Raw genomic sequence first — 15,078 nt, 5'->3', positions numbered from 1 at the left:
CTAGCGCTACAGACATATTGTTAATTTCAACGTCCATGACCTTTTACACATAGTATACTCTGTCCTCCCTCTTTACCTCTGTTCCTTTTTATCTCCCCTTTTTTATCCTTCTTTTTATCTGAAAGGATTTCACACTTCATGTCCTCCAGCTAGCCCTCCTCCCTCCAGGGTTAGGCATTGGTAACCCCATTTTATAGATGACAGATGTAACAAAAGCCAAGAGCAGCCCTTGTCCAAGGTCATGCCCTTGGCTTAAGATGGGGCGGGGGTTAGGATGCCAAGCCTCCTTCAGGTGCAGGACACTTGCACACTTTTCCACTCTGGTACCTGCTGTCATTCTTGTTTGGCTGCACAGTGAAGCAGCCCTTGGAGACAAGGTCATGGTTTTAGCTGGGACAATTTTATTACCTTGGATAGTTGTAAAAACTGTATTCTTTAAATAGAGATCTGCCAACATTAACATTTACGATTTGGTTTTCTCAACAGTAAATTAGGGAGGAGGCAGAAGTTTTGAATTTTATTATGAATATAACTGGTCACGCCATCAGCATCCTTCAAAGTCATTTTTGGTAAACCATGGATTATGAGTCTCATCTTTGCCATGATTTAGAATCCTGAGGACCCTGAGCTAATCTTGTCCCTGAAGATAACCAACATTACCTCCCATTCACCTTCTTGTTTTATACCTGATACTCTCAGCTAGGTGTTCTGAGATAATGGAGGCTCAGTCGTATATCTTTTTAGAAAGCTTTAAAGCGAACAATACCTACTGTATTAGTCTAAGGTGATATTGGGTGCGTTACTGCAATAAACTGATAGGCCCTGAAATCCCAGTGGTTTAATACAATAAAAGTAAAGTCTGACTGCTGTTTCTGTCCTGTTGGTGGCTCTGCTCCATCAGTAATTCTGGAGCTCACGCTCTGCCATCATGCGATGCCACCTTCTTTAACACATGGCTTACAAGGTCTCTGGTTTGGGAAGAGAATATGAGCAGTTGTCTGTTTGTATGTTGGTGTTTTAAAAGTTAGGCCAGGAATTAGAGCACAGCGTCTCTGCTCATACTCTACTGGCCCCACATTTGTGATATGACCACATGCTATTGTAATGACAGTGGCACACAATCTAGCTGTGTGTGCAGAATGTGGGGGAAAGGGGTGTGAGAACATCATGTAGCCTTTGCTATATCTACTTTTTGATTACCTGTTGGGTTTTGTATCAGAAACAGAGAAGAAATATGAATAGTGAAATAAAGATTGAAGAATTTCCAGCTAATTCTGGCACTAGGCAGTTCTCTATGATTTTAGGCACATAAATGTATATTCCTAATATCAGGTTCTACATTCTACCCTTTACTCAAATGTACTGTTTAATTTTCCATGTGAGAAATCGCTTTTTTTTTGGTTACAATTCTTGACATAACATCACTTCCTCTGTTAACTGCTCCAAATGTGTTAAAACTAAGAAATGATTGCCACCTTTAAATGAAGTGATTGAAAAGCCTTTAGGAGGAGGGGAGAAAATTGAATGAAGTCAAATCCATATAGTGGTGTTATGTGATACGGGACAAGTCACTCCATCTTTTCAGCCTTTGTACCTTCACCTATAAAATAGAGAGGGGGAGAGAAGGGAAAAGAACTAACTGTGGGATCATTATAGGATCATGGAATCACATGTTGGAAGAATGCGAAGTTTCAGCACTTCCTGGGATGCAAAGGAGTGTTGAGAACATTTTCAATTTGGTTCCAGTACTTGGATAGCTTCCTTCCCCGGAAGCAGTAGCTACTCCAGGCTTTCTGTTTGCATACTGTCCTTGAGCAAAGGAAGCACGCCCTCGCCTTCAAGCAATGAGTGAAAGTCTTTGACTTCCTTTCAATTGGATCATGTGCCCACCTCAACCATCAATATACCACAGAGAATGCAGTTCTTGAATGGTTTAGATATAGTTTCTCATCCCTGGAATTGGGGTGGGGTCAGTCTCATGTCCTGTAGTGGGAAAGGAAAGGCAGGGAGGGTGTTGTGAAGGCAGGCAACAATCCATGGTACTCCCTACAAACTAGAGATTATACTTACTCCAGTATCAGAGTACCTTATTTCTAAGAAAGCATTGAAACAATTCAGGTTGGATTGAATGAGAGCCTATGGTAGAGGGACCGCATGGTTGCTGGCTGACCACTGCTGTTTTGAGGGCAGAGCTTGTGGTTAAATACTTTACCTCAAGTGGACAGGACGTATCCCTGTTTGTATGCCTTATGAAATCTGTGACTTTGACACTGTATTTGAAAATAGAGGCTTAATCAAATAGCCATCAGCTTGGTGAAAACCTATTTTAGAAATATGATGGACTAGAATTACAATATAACAAGAGTGATTATTTATTTTAAGCCTCCTTTTACTAGGACCAGATGTTTTTGTCCACAGGGAACCAGACATGTGATGATATTTCTCAATGTGCTTAAGTTATTAATCCTCTAACAAATGCAAGGGTGACTACAAAAAGGAGACTGATGTTTGTGTACAGCTTGTGTAACCCACATAATTGCTTTTGCAAGAATGAATGATGGGAGGTCTTGGCACCAGAAATTTGAGTGACTGACTCATTGAGTGAGAAAATTACGAAACTCAGAATGTTTTCCTGGGATCTCATGGGCATAGCCCAGAAAAAGAGAGATATATTATGGAAGATTAATTCTCATTGTAGCCAGCATCACCAGATGTTTGTGAAATCCTGACAGAAAAGTAGGGCAAGCTAAAAGATCAGTGAACAGAACAATCCCTGCCTCCAAATTAATATTGTTCCAAATATTTGGAGGCAATTCACCATTTAATTTTATTCAATTTAAGGTCCCAAGGATGTGCCTAATGAATGCAATAAATGCAGATTACTGAAGTCACCCTAAAAACCACAGAGGCATGAGGGATAATGGATTTTGGATAATTTACACATATTATCATAAAGAAAAACAATTTCTGAGGCAGAATACTTTATAAGCATACCTGCTTCTGCTCCCTTTCCTGGTTATCCATCTAAGCTTGACTACAGTGCAGTTCTAATCAACATTACTTCTAATGATGCTAGAGCAGTTTTTGGACATGAGCTGAGAATGTGTCAGTATTGCTGTGGTTTTTATCTTCCTCTTTCTAGTGTTACTCCCAGGAGAATGGAAGGGCTTTTTAATTAAAATTAAAACAAATAAACAAAGCCCTGTGAGATGAAAAGCAGCCAAGCTGTGCAAAATCTGATTGTGTTGGATGAGGTGTGTTCTCTGTTGCTGGGGCCGTATGTGCTTGAGTGGCCACAGTCCCACATTTTGCTACCTGGTTTCTTTCTTCTTAGTCTTTTAATTGTGCAGAGTAGGAAATACCCGCAGGAGCAGCCCATATTATTTAGGAGTAAACAAACTGTGGCAAACAAATAGAAGCCCAAGGGGGAGCCAATGAAAATTCAAGAGGTTAGTTCCCCCCACTGGAATAAGTCAGAAAGTATAGTTTTAAGTAAAAGAACTAGAACTTATATATCCAAATAATTATTACCCTCTAAAATTTAGGAATGGATGTATTTATGTCATTTTGATTTACAAAAATACTGTTTGAATTGTCTTTGGAGATGCGTTGAGTGGGATCATTTTATTTTATAATCTCAGGCTTTTCTTTTTTTAAAAAATTCTTTTGCTGATCTTTGCTGAAGTTCATCCATTTTGTCTATTTTATTCAACATCTTTGGCACTAAATGTCATTCAGTTATTTTGAAAACAGCAGTTGAATTTTTCATGGGTTGCTAGGAGGTTTGCTCTTAGTAGATTTGTGGAAGTACTATTACCTGCCTTCTACAGTTGGGAAAACCCATCGTTATCATTTGGTGTGATAAATTCAGGATCTGAACTCTGATCTAAATGATTGTAAAAGTCCAATTAAAATCTAAATGATTGTAAAAGTCACAATTCCTATTGTGTTATGGCTCCTCAGAAGAGGAAAGTTAGCTACCCATGAGGTATTAAAAATAATGCTTGAAAGTAACTTCTGAATATGAATTTAGCAATACTTTGTAGAATGACAGTTGCTTTCCCTTTTCAGTGATGGTGAAGTTTATTTGAGTGAATCAGTCCACTTTATTATAAAAAGTATATTATATATATTACATATAATATAGTGTTTTTAAAAGTGTGGTCCCTAATTCTTTGCATTGAAATCACCTGGAGTTGGTATAGCCTTTTAAAAAATTATATATATGTATACACACACACACACACACACACTCATATAAATATATATATATATATATATATATATATACACATACATACAAATATTACAAATATATAATGTATATATATTTGTAGAATGGACACAATTATAATTTTATTTATTTTTATGTGGTGCTGAGGATCGAACCCAGTGCCTCACCTGTGTTCTACCACTGAGCTACAGCCCCAACCCTGGCATTACCTTTTGACCTGGGTGAGAGGCATCCTTAAGCCCTGGGCCACATTAAGACCTCTTTGGTCTTCTGATAAAATGAGGGGTTCCTTGAGTCTTGACTTCCTGCTCCTGATCAGATCATGCTATGAACAATCAGGATCCAGACTTCCTACTAAATTCAAGGGATCAAGGCAAGAATGTTCTTCTTATCATGGTGGTGTGTCCCTACATGTTGGCACGGAGCCCCTGTTCTGCAGAGGAGCTGGAGGAGAAAGAGAAGTTCTTCTGGCAAAAGTGGATGTAATTCTGGGCCGGGCCATCTTGTCAAAGCAGGTGGATAGAACATCTTTTATGTAAATTCATTCACTTGAAATTTAGCACCCATATAGAAATATGGGGTTTTGTTTCTAATTGTACTCTTATCCAAGGCTTTGTAAATGTCAGGCCATCTAGACCTAGGGATTTGTCCAAATGCAGAGGATTCCCAGGTTCTATCCCAGAATTAGGATTCATAAACTTTGGGGGTGCCGCTGGGGAGGTGGCATGTTAACCAGCTGCCCAGGCCATACTGTGGTACCCTCAAGTTGAGAGCTGGTACTTCTGAGTTCAGTCTTCTGCAGTGGAAAGACTGCTGGAAATCCTCTGCTTCTTTACAGGCTGAGGGTTCAGCATGGGAACCAATTACCACTTCCACAGCTGGAGGGTATTTGTCATTGTGTGTGCTCTGCCTTGCACGGTGTCCATGGTGGCCCTGAAGTTCATGCCAGAGAGCCCCAGGTTTCTGCTAGAGGTGAGTCTGTGCCTCCTCATGGCACAAAAGCCACATCCTTGCTTCTTTCAGCCCTGGTTTCACTCCTCTCCTCAGTGCATGCTGCAAACCTACCCCTGTGGGCCAATGTTAGCCCATAACTGACAGTGGCTTCCCTCCTGTTGGTGATTGGGGCAGGCTGTGGGTTCATGGCCCATGGATACTTCAGGGCCCAGGAGGTCATGAAGTGCAGCTCAGGAGCCCTATCTGAGGCTGGGCAGTGGTAGGGGGGCAGCTCCTGAGCTGCCTGGTGGTGCCCACTCCCCATAGAGGTCCTGGTGAGGAGGCTCTTTAAAGCCGTGTGCTGTTTTTCCTATGTTGCTGCAGTGAGCTCCGTGGGAAACCTCTTCACTGCTCCCAGGGCCTTCAGGACTCTTAGCTATGCAGGCCCCTCCCCCCTGGAAAACTGCCCTTTGGTCCTGGAGAGACGTCTGTAGGAGTCTTCCAAGTTTGGGGGGATTCTTTGTGCTTGCAGTGGTTCAGATAGAGGAGCTGTCAAAGGGGCAGAAGGACTCTGAGACTTCCACAGAACAAGTCCTTTTATCTGCCTGCTTCTGGAGCTTTCTGCACAGTGATCCTCCACACTGAATTTCCTCCTGCCTCCCGTTGATCAGGCAGATACAGCGGGGAGTCATCTTGAAATTCACCTTTTCTTATGTATTTGTTTTTGGGGGGCAGCTATAATAAAATGCCACAAATGGAATGACTTAAAATAACAAACTTATGTCACAGATCTGGAAGCACAAGATGCCAAACCAAGGTATCTGTAGGGCCAGGCTCTCTCTGAAATCTGCAGGGGAGCATCCTTCCAGATTCTAGTGGTCTACAGGCAATTTTGCTGTCCCTTGGTCTGCGGCTGCATCTCTGAAATTACAGCCTTTGTCACCACATGGCATTCTCCCTGTGTGTCTCTTGTCTTCACATGACTTTTTTTTAAAAAGAATTTGTTTTTTTGTAGTCGCAGATGGACAGATGCCTTTATTTTACTTGTTTATTTTTATGTGGTGCTGAGGATCTAACCCAGTGCCTCACCCATGATGCTAGGCAAGTGCTCTACCACTGAGCCACAGTCTCAGTCCCTTCACGTGACATTTTCTTATAAGGGTACCAGTTACATTGGGTTAGCAGCCCACTTGCTCCTGGATGGTCTTGTCTTAACTAATTACATCTGCAGAAACCCTCTTTGCAAATGAGGCCACATTCTGAGGTACTGGGTTGAGGACTGCAACCCATAACATGTAGCTTCTTTGATTTATCTACTCAGTGAGAAACATGGCTCTTACCTCTTGGTCTAGTCAATGTTATTAAAAACTGCAAGTATTATTCCTAGTAGGTGATGATAGTAATAATACCAGGCATCTGCACCTTGAAGCACAACTTTATTCTCCTCCCAAGATGGGCTGGGGATGGAAACTTGTCTTAGTCTTTCCCAAGTCCTTCCTAGTATAAAAAGTTGGTGTCCAATCCCTCTGACCCGGGCCTCAGTACCCTCTATTATCCTCCATAGACCTCATGAACAGAAAGCATATTCAATGATGGATTTTCTTGTCTCTTTCCTTGGTTTTACCAGATGGGTAAACATGATGAAGCCTGGATGATTCTTAAGCAGGTCCATGACACCAACATGAGGGCCAAGGGGACCCCAGAGAAGGTATTCACGGTGAGTGTGCAGTTCCTGAGCCCACATGGGGGTCACACTGCTTCTGTGAGGTTTGCTCATGACTAAAAATAATTTTATTATACAAGCACATAACTGAAATTTGTCAAGAGAAAAAAAGCCCTGATAGTCCTGTCACTTTGTCATAATTATTCTTTGTATTGTAATAGTATCTTTCTAGGTTTTTCCCTGGTTAGTGTTGTTTAAAAAAAAAAGATAATAGCAAAAACTAGCTCTATTTGTGTGGGTGTAAGCATACATGTGCATATTTAGATATACATAGTTAGCAGCGCTCATAAGCATTTTATATGTTGCCTCATAGTATTCATAATGCTCATCTTAATGCATGTTAATGTTAGGAACGTTAGCACGATTTTCCTGAATGTCCCTAAAATGTTCGAGTTTTATTTACCCTTTTAATTACCTTGTTTCTGCAAATGTTATTGCAATGAAACTTCACAGGCATATAATTCTCCCCTTCATTTTCTGAGTTTGTTTTCTAAGAGTAGATTCCTAGAAAGAAAATGACTGGTTCATAGTGCATGGGTATTTTTATAGCTTGTGAGTTATATCTCCAAGTTATATCCATTGGGTTTATGCAATTCTATGGTGCCACCAGAAACAGGGTATCCATTTCTCTACACATTTACCAGCATTGGTCATTAGCCAGTGTTGTTTCTTGCTAAGATGTCGTGTTGCAGAGATGCTGTGCTCCTGCCTGCTATGCTCTGTGCTCTGTGGCCAACCACAAGGAATGCCTGTGCCAGGCAGCTCTGTACACCTGTTCCTGTAACTTCCTTTAAGCCCTACTTCAAACCCCTTTCCTCAGGAAGCCTTCCTGGATGAACTCCCACCTTCTTCTGATTCAATGCTTTTGATTCTTTGGCTTCCATAATTTAAGTCTAGAGTAAAATGTTTGTCCTTGCTTAAAACTCCTGATTCTCAGGTGGAATCCCAGATGGCTAAGCATCTGCACCCGAAGCCAGGCAGTGTGGGTCCAAATCTTGGTTGGTTTTAATATTTTTTAGCTGTGTGGCCTTTGGCAAAGCACTCTCCGTACTTGTTTCATCATTGGGAAAAGCAAGAAAATAGTATCTGTAAACATGTAAAATAGTATCTGTCAACAATAGTATCTGTAAAAAAATGTTATTATTAAAAAGGTTATGAATGTTTTTCATAAATTAATTCAAGTTATAAACTATTAAAAATTGCTTGAAGGCATATTTCCCCAATTCCAGTGCTCCTAAAATATCTAAAATATGGGATTAATAGTTTTATCACAAATATTATTAAGATGTAGAATTATCAGAAATACCCCAAATGAAAGATGTTAATGGCTCTCCCAGTCTTCCATCCCCCACTCCTCCCTCTCAGTGATGGATTTTACATAATACCACAGCTGGGCTCCAGGTCACTGGGGGCTGGCCATACTTGGCTCATTCCCGCATCCTCCCACTGCCACCCCATCCCCCAGCCTGGGGAAGTCCAAGTTTCTCTCCAAGCTCCTGCTTATTCCTGGGAGATGTTTCCCTGGTCATTCATTTCTGCCTCCAGCCTCTGAGTCCACATCAGCTGGATTGATTTTGCATGATATCAACTGGGTATAAAACACAGACAGACAGACAGACACACATGCACACACACACACCCTACCACCACCACCCACACCTAGCATCTGTGAATTTAATAGCCTTACTGAGAATTTAAGGATAACAGAAATTACAACAGAGGACACAGTCTTCTTCACCCCATCCTCTCTCCTCTTTCCTCCGTTAATTTTTTTTGGGGGTGGGGAGTTTCCCCTTTCCTTTCCCTTGCTCTCTTTTTCCTTGTGGATTCAAGCAACTTCTCCTAGCGCATGACTATAGCTGCTGGTCCTTCAAGTATGAGCCCATCTCCCTGATATTTCTTTTACCTCAGGAAGTTCACTAACATTTATTCCACGCATGGTCTCTCCTCCTAAGAGGGGTTCTGATAGATAAATCCTATCTGCCTCATTTTGCATGTTTTCCCTCATCTTTCCCCAGGGAACTAGTGGCTCTTCCTGTCCCTCGTCTTACCCTTGGTCCCTGGTATGGTAGCTACTCCATAGCAGTATACTCCCGGGGCCTTCTGTCTTTTACTTCTGGAAGGACCCCTTCTAAACCAACCAGCTCAGCTTGTCCTCCTGGAAACTCCTTATTAGAGAAGTGATCCTGTATTCTCTCTTGGCAACTTCTTCTAATGTCTTAAGAGATAAACTTTGGCATGTTGAAATCTTAAAGAGATTTATTTGAGCGGAATGTGATTTGGGTAGATCCAACCCAGAAGTGGTTTGGAGCTCCACAGGAGGAGCAAGGAGAAAAGCTATCACAGGTGAACTTGGAAGCAGATTAATTGAAGCTTGAGCAATTGCCTTATTTATTTGGACTTTCCTGGTGGGAAATTCGAGATAATGTAACTCAAGTCAGTTGAGTGCCTGTCATTGGCAGAGCTTAAGTATAATTTTCTCTTAAATTCTGAGTTAGGTTCAGTTTGCTTGTGTTGGAGCCCAGAGCATTAGCACTGCCTAATCCTAATGGCCTCCCATTTAATTATGTTAGCAAATATAAGCAGCCTAAGGTTGAAGCATGAGATCTTAGCCTGCAAATCAATAAAACTCCAATTTCCAAAGGCAAAAGTTAAGCCTTTTACTTCTGGACCAGAGTTCCTTATGTCAGGAATGGGATCTAGGGAAGAAAGCTCAGGAAGAAATCAGAGATGAGGGGTCCGGGATTGTGTTTTGTCCCAACTAGCATGTAAATTTCTAGGTCCTCAGAGATCCCTGCTTTTAGTAGTTTGTGACTAATTGGAAAATGGAACTTTAAAAAGGTTGTGGTTCAATATTCCATCGCTGTAAATTAGGATCCTATGAACCATTGAGAAGTGGATGAGTGCACAGGCCACGGGGAGGGAGGGAAAGGAAGGAACGAAAGAAGGGAGAGAAGGCTGACTTCAGATAGCTGGCCCGTGCTTGGTTGTAAATCAATGAGTACTCAACCTCCCTGGTGGAGTTAACCCTCGGTAAATAAATGACTCAATGCTCTCAGTAGCCTAAGAAGATGAAATGAGGGCTGGCCAGAATCCCAGTTAGGGCTGAGGCTAGGTGCCTCCCTCCTCACTTTCACCTCGTGCCCCAGGTTTTAATCAACTCCTTCCCAAGCCTTACATGCTTCTGAATCACCTGGCAGTTGTCACTGGAGAAACCTTTGGAAGGTGGCGGGAGTTGAAGCATTCTGCTGAGGACCCATGTTCTGCAGGACTGGAAGGAACACGAGCCATTTGCTAATCTGTTTTTGCATGATGCTGGGAATTGAACTCAGGGCCTCTCGCATTCCACTATACCACGGAGCCACATCCCCAGCCCTTCCTTCTGCTAATCTAGACTGAATCAAAGACGAGTATTCTAATTAATTACAAATTAGAGTAATTGTGCTTGAAGTTGTCAATACACCCGCTCCCAAATCCCTAGGGAATGGGGTGTTAGTTTCCTAAGGAGCAAAGCAAAGAAAAATTTACATTTGAGTGCAAGTCTTAATGCTTCTGGAGAGTGTTTTCTAAGGTGCTTGCTGATTTGGTGTGAACCTTCCCCTCTGGCCTCCTTTGGAGTCACTGGGGTTCATTGATGTCCATGGGGTATTGGATAACTTGAACTTGAAGCCCAGCTGCCACTGAGAGTTCTTCTGTGTAGCCTGCTGTGACAGTTCTCTCTTCCTGTGTGACCCTGGGCAAAGGAGGCTTTGCAACAGCTGCACACCTGGGAGGGTGGAGGAATCCAGGAGGCTCAGTGTGTTCAGGGAGGCCAATTCCAGGGAGAGCCTGTGCCTTATCAGATTCTCCTGTGGGCACCTGACCCTCTGTGGTGAGGCTTTTGAGAAGCCCTGCCAGCTCTCTGGGTGCTCAAGCAGCAGTGAGCCAGCGTCTATACCAGGCTCCGGCTTCTCCTTGCGGACCATCCTCCAACCTCATCTCCATTTCTCTTCCATTGGGTCCTCAAATTCTCAGTCCTTGGGCTGAAGAAAGAGCTGGAGACACTCATAGGACTCATTTTTTTGTACTTTAGGCGTATTGGGGGACGTGATGGACACTTTTTTTTTTTTTTAGTACCCTTTCCTAGTTGTTCTATCAATTAGGGGAGATTCTCTGCAAGCATGAACCTTGATAATTTGACTAAAAAATGTGTGGGGTCAGGAATCTCCTTAAAGTGGTGACTAGTTATATAATTTCAGTGGTTGCTGTAAGTGAAAGAAAGTGACCACGACACTCAGAGTGACTAAGAGATCTTTATTGCAGCAGTGCAAAAGAGGAAGAGGAGGAGGAGGAGGAGGAGGAGGAGGAGGAGGAGGAGGAGGAGGAGGAGGAAGAGGAGGAGGAGGAGGAGGAGGGAGAAAGAACAGGGGGAAAAGGGAGTTTTTGTAGCCCAAATCTAATGGGGTCTCTGGGTCTGCAAGCTGCCTTGTTGGCGTACAATGATTGGATCATACAGTAGTTGCTAAGGGTGTCTTCTTTTGCCTTCAGGCAGATGGGGCAGGGGCCAGATGGGTGGGGGTGAGTGTTCAGCCTTGATTGGGGTTGAGTGTTCAGCTTTGAGGCAAACAGGTGATAAAGGACCAGGCAGAGAGGGGTTTGAGTGCCTGGGTTATCCTGCAGCTAACATTCATTCAGCCTGCCCTGCAGACAACTTAGTTCAGCCTGCCCTGCACCAAACAGTAAGCGTCTGATTGGCCTAAACATCACTGTCATGGTGAAGGAGGGTGTGACTTTGGCACCCCAACTTTCCAGGGCCCTTGAGGGGAATGCTGAGCTCTACTACTCTATCCCCTTCTCCTCTTTGATTTCTACCAGCAAACTCAGGGATTGCAGGGAGGCTGTAATTTCTCTGTTGTATTTTTGTTGTAGCAACATCCCTTCTCATCTGTCTGGGTTCTAGATTTCTGTGATGTTTATGTCCATTAAGGACAGAATTGTAAATTTTAATGCGGCATCAACTTTTCTGTGGATAAAGCAGACATAAATGGGAAACCAGTATATTGTGGACCCACTAATACAAATCTCCTAAAGGTGTAAATTAGCAAAAATATTCTGAACATTTTGTTTCACTGAGATATATCCATCCAAGAAAGTTCCCTAAGAGACACTATGCACACTTTTGGCCCCAAACCACAAAACTAGAGGGTCACACTCTTCTCACCTAAATATGTTAATCAAGTCAATTAGGTAGACTTCGAAATGAAATTCTGAAGACAAAGTGAGGTAGAGATTCTCTACACCAGCTTTGCTTTTCAGGTTTCCCACATCAAAACTCCCAAGCAAATGGATGAATTCATTGAGATCCAAAGTTCAACAGGAACTTGGTACCAGCGCTGGCTGGTCAGATTCAGTACCACTTTCAAGCAGGTATGAACTGGGGACATATGTTGGGTGGGAGAATGGCTCCGTGGGAACCCATAACCTTAGTGGATGAAGAATAAAAACCCAGAACACTTTATCAACCAGAACAGGGAGCTGGAGAGGAAGCATCTTGTGGGGGATGTGGGGTTCCAGCCCAGGACTGCCTTTAACTTGCCAAGTGCCCTCAGGGTGCAAACTTCCTGAGCCTCAGACTTTTCCTTTGCTCATCTTTCTCAAGGCAAGAACTTGACCAGCCTGAGTAAGCATCCTTCTCGCTAAGCAATGTCTCTTGCTGGATAGAGAAGTGAATGTCATAAATGGCTCCTTGGGGTTTTTAGTGACTTAGGGGAAAGATTCTTCATACAGGGCAAAGCCATTTCTCTGGAACAGGTCAGCTATTGAGCATTGAGATGGCTGACGAGCCAGAGTCTGTAGAGACTGGACATTGCTCATATTGTGTGGTCAATAATCACGTGGTCTATTGCCCCTGCCAGCACAGGAGGCCTCACTGCTCCGGGTTGCTCAGGGCCCTGAAATCCTGATTTGGTGTGCTTTCTGTCACATGCATGTGTTCCCAGGAGAAGAGCGACGGGATCTCCTTGGCATGTGAACTACTGCCTCTGGGGGAAAATGGATTGCACATTCTCTACATGGGGTTCTAGGTCATTGATTAGGCCATTTATTAGAAAATCTGGTACGTGGGCTTTCCCAAGTTTCTTCCTTTAACCGACCTTCTCTGGTATGGGTTTTAGGTCTGGGATAACGCTCTGTACTGTGTGATGGGACCTTACAGAATGAACACGCTGATTTTGGCTGTGGTCTGGTTTACCATGGCTTTGAGGTAAGTTCTGTCTTATGTGAGCTCCTCCATTCCCCTGTGCCTCAGTTTCTTCCTTTGCACATGGAGGATAACGGGTTCTAACTTGGAGAGTTTGTATCAGAGCGGATGCGTTTGGCTGCAGGGAACAGGCAGCATATGCTAGTGGCTTCTGTTAGAGGAAATATTTAGTCCCAGCAAGAATTCTGGGAGAAGTGGACTGCAGGAGGGGTTTCAGCTTCAGGCTGGCTCTCATGGTGACTGCAGGATGTATTCTGTCCTGACTCCCTCTCCCATCCATACTGAGGTATAATTGATGCATAATTATTGTGTCTATTTAAGGTTTATAAATTAATGTTTTCATAAACACACACATTGTAAATTAGTGGCCTCAATCAAGCTAATGAGTGTGCCCATCATATAGCTAACGTCTGTGTGTGTGTGTGTGTGTGTGTGTGTGTGTGTGTGTTGAGAACACTTATGATCTCTCCTTTTAGCAGATTTCAAGTAAACAATATGATATTGTTAACTGATTGCTAATTGCTAATTGTTAGCAAATTGCTCATTACAGAACTTCCTTTTTTAATGCCAGAGAACTTTTCTCTGAAGGTTCCCAGTCAGTTTTCCCTCCTGTTAAAGTAGGCAGAGGTGGCTTACAGGCTAAATTCATCATAATAAAGGGGATGGAATTTCCCAATGTTTTGAGCAAATCAGGATTTACCTACAAGTTCCATCCTTTCCTAAGAGTTGACACCTGAATGGGAAAAAGTTTCTGTTCACAGAGAGGTAGCAGGGAACAAGTGTGGAGAAGACAAATATATGTTGCTGAGAATATAGGAAAGATTGAACAGGGGACCCATGCAACATTGCCCTGCAGCAAAGGGGTGCTTAGCTGACTCCTCTGAGAAGTTGCAGGCTTACACCAAGTCACTCCAGTGGCCTCCAGCTAACATGACTTTACTCTTTATGTGTGTTTTGGGGCCCACTTGGGGGCATTGTAGGGACGTTTTACTGTATGTTTCAAGTACTTGCAATAGTTTCTGGCACTTAATAAGTACTCAATAAATTGCTATTATCAACTTGGAAATATTAACAATATTTTAAACTTCTATCTGGGAAATTGCTTTGTTCACCACCACCTGTATCCCCAAATACTCCTTCACCCCAGGAAAGCAAAGGGGCTCTCATGACCTCTGATTGTGGGAACAACATGGGGAGACTTAATGTTCTCCAGCACCTGTGTGTGGAGACCTGACCTTTGAGACGCAAACAAACGACTAAAGGTATAGAAGAAGCCTGAACTAGCATCCTTCAGATTGTTCAATCCCAACTAGGAGTCAAAGGACAGACACTAGGATTAATTCACTGATGGTGTTAAAAATGTTTTATTCATATTTATTTATGTTTAATTTAATTTCATTGAATAGGTAATGCATTCAAATGTTGAAACAACACAGGAATCTTGAATCCGTTCCCTCTCCCTCCACCCACTCCCTTCTGCCTCCAGTATGTAATCACCTTCCATTTTTCTATTTATTATCCCAGTGATTCTTTTTGCAAATGTAAACAAATAATTGTATGTGTGTGTATACGCACACGATATATATATACATATATATATATATACATGTACATGCATATATATTTCTTGTTTCTTCTTCTATTATTCAAAGAAACACATTTTGCATTTGCTTTTTACACTCAGTGATGTATTCTGGAAATCTCTCCATGCCAGTAAATTAAGGTTTTCTTCATTCTTCTTTATAGCACATAGTTCCTCTGCCTAGCCCCCCACTGTAAATTATCACAATTTATTCAACCAGGCCCTCATTGCAGGACTGGTGGGACAGTTCCAGATTTTTGTTGTGTAAACAATGCCAAAATGAGGAGCCGTGTTTGTAAGCTACTTTTTGTGGAGACTGGTTTATCAATGGAATGGATTCCTGTAAGTAGAGCTAAAGGGTCAAAGGG

At 42.5% G+C, this 15,078-nt stretch overlaps 1 pseudogene; it reads left to right on the top strand.

Annotated features, from left to right (window-relative positions):
- LOC144372259 (synaptic vesicle glycoprotein 2B-like) overlaps positions 1-15,078 on the top strand; it is a 51,121-nt pseudogene that overhangs the window by 12,955 nt on the left and 23,088 nt on the right.

Source organism: Ictidomys tridecemlineatus, assembly GCF_052094955.1.
Source record: "Ictidomys tridecemlineatus isolate mIctTri1 chromosome 5 unlocalized genomic scaffold, mIctTri1.hap1 SUPER_5_unloc_2, whole genome shotgun sequence".
Taxonomy (NCBI): Eukaryota; Metazoa; Chordata; class Mammalia; order Rodentia; family Sciuridae; genus Ictidomys; species Ictidomys tridecemlineatus.
The sequence above is the reverse complement of the archived record's forward strand: the minus strand, read 5'-3'. Positions and strand labels throughout refer to the sequence as shown.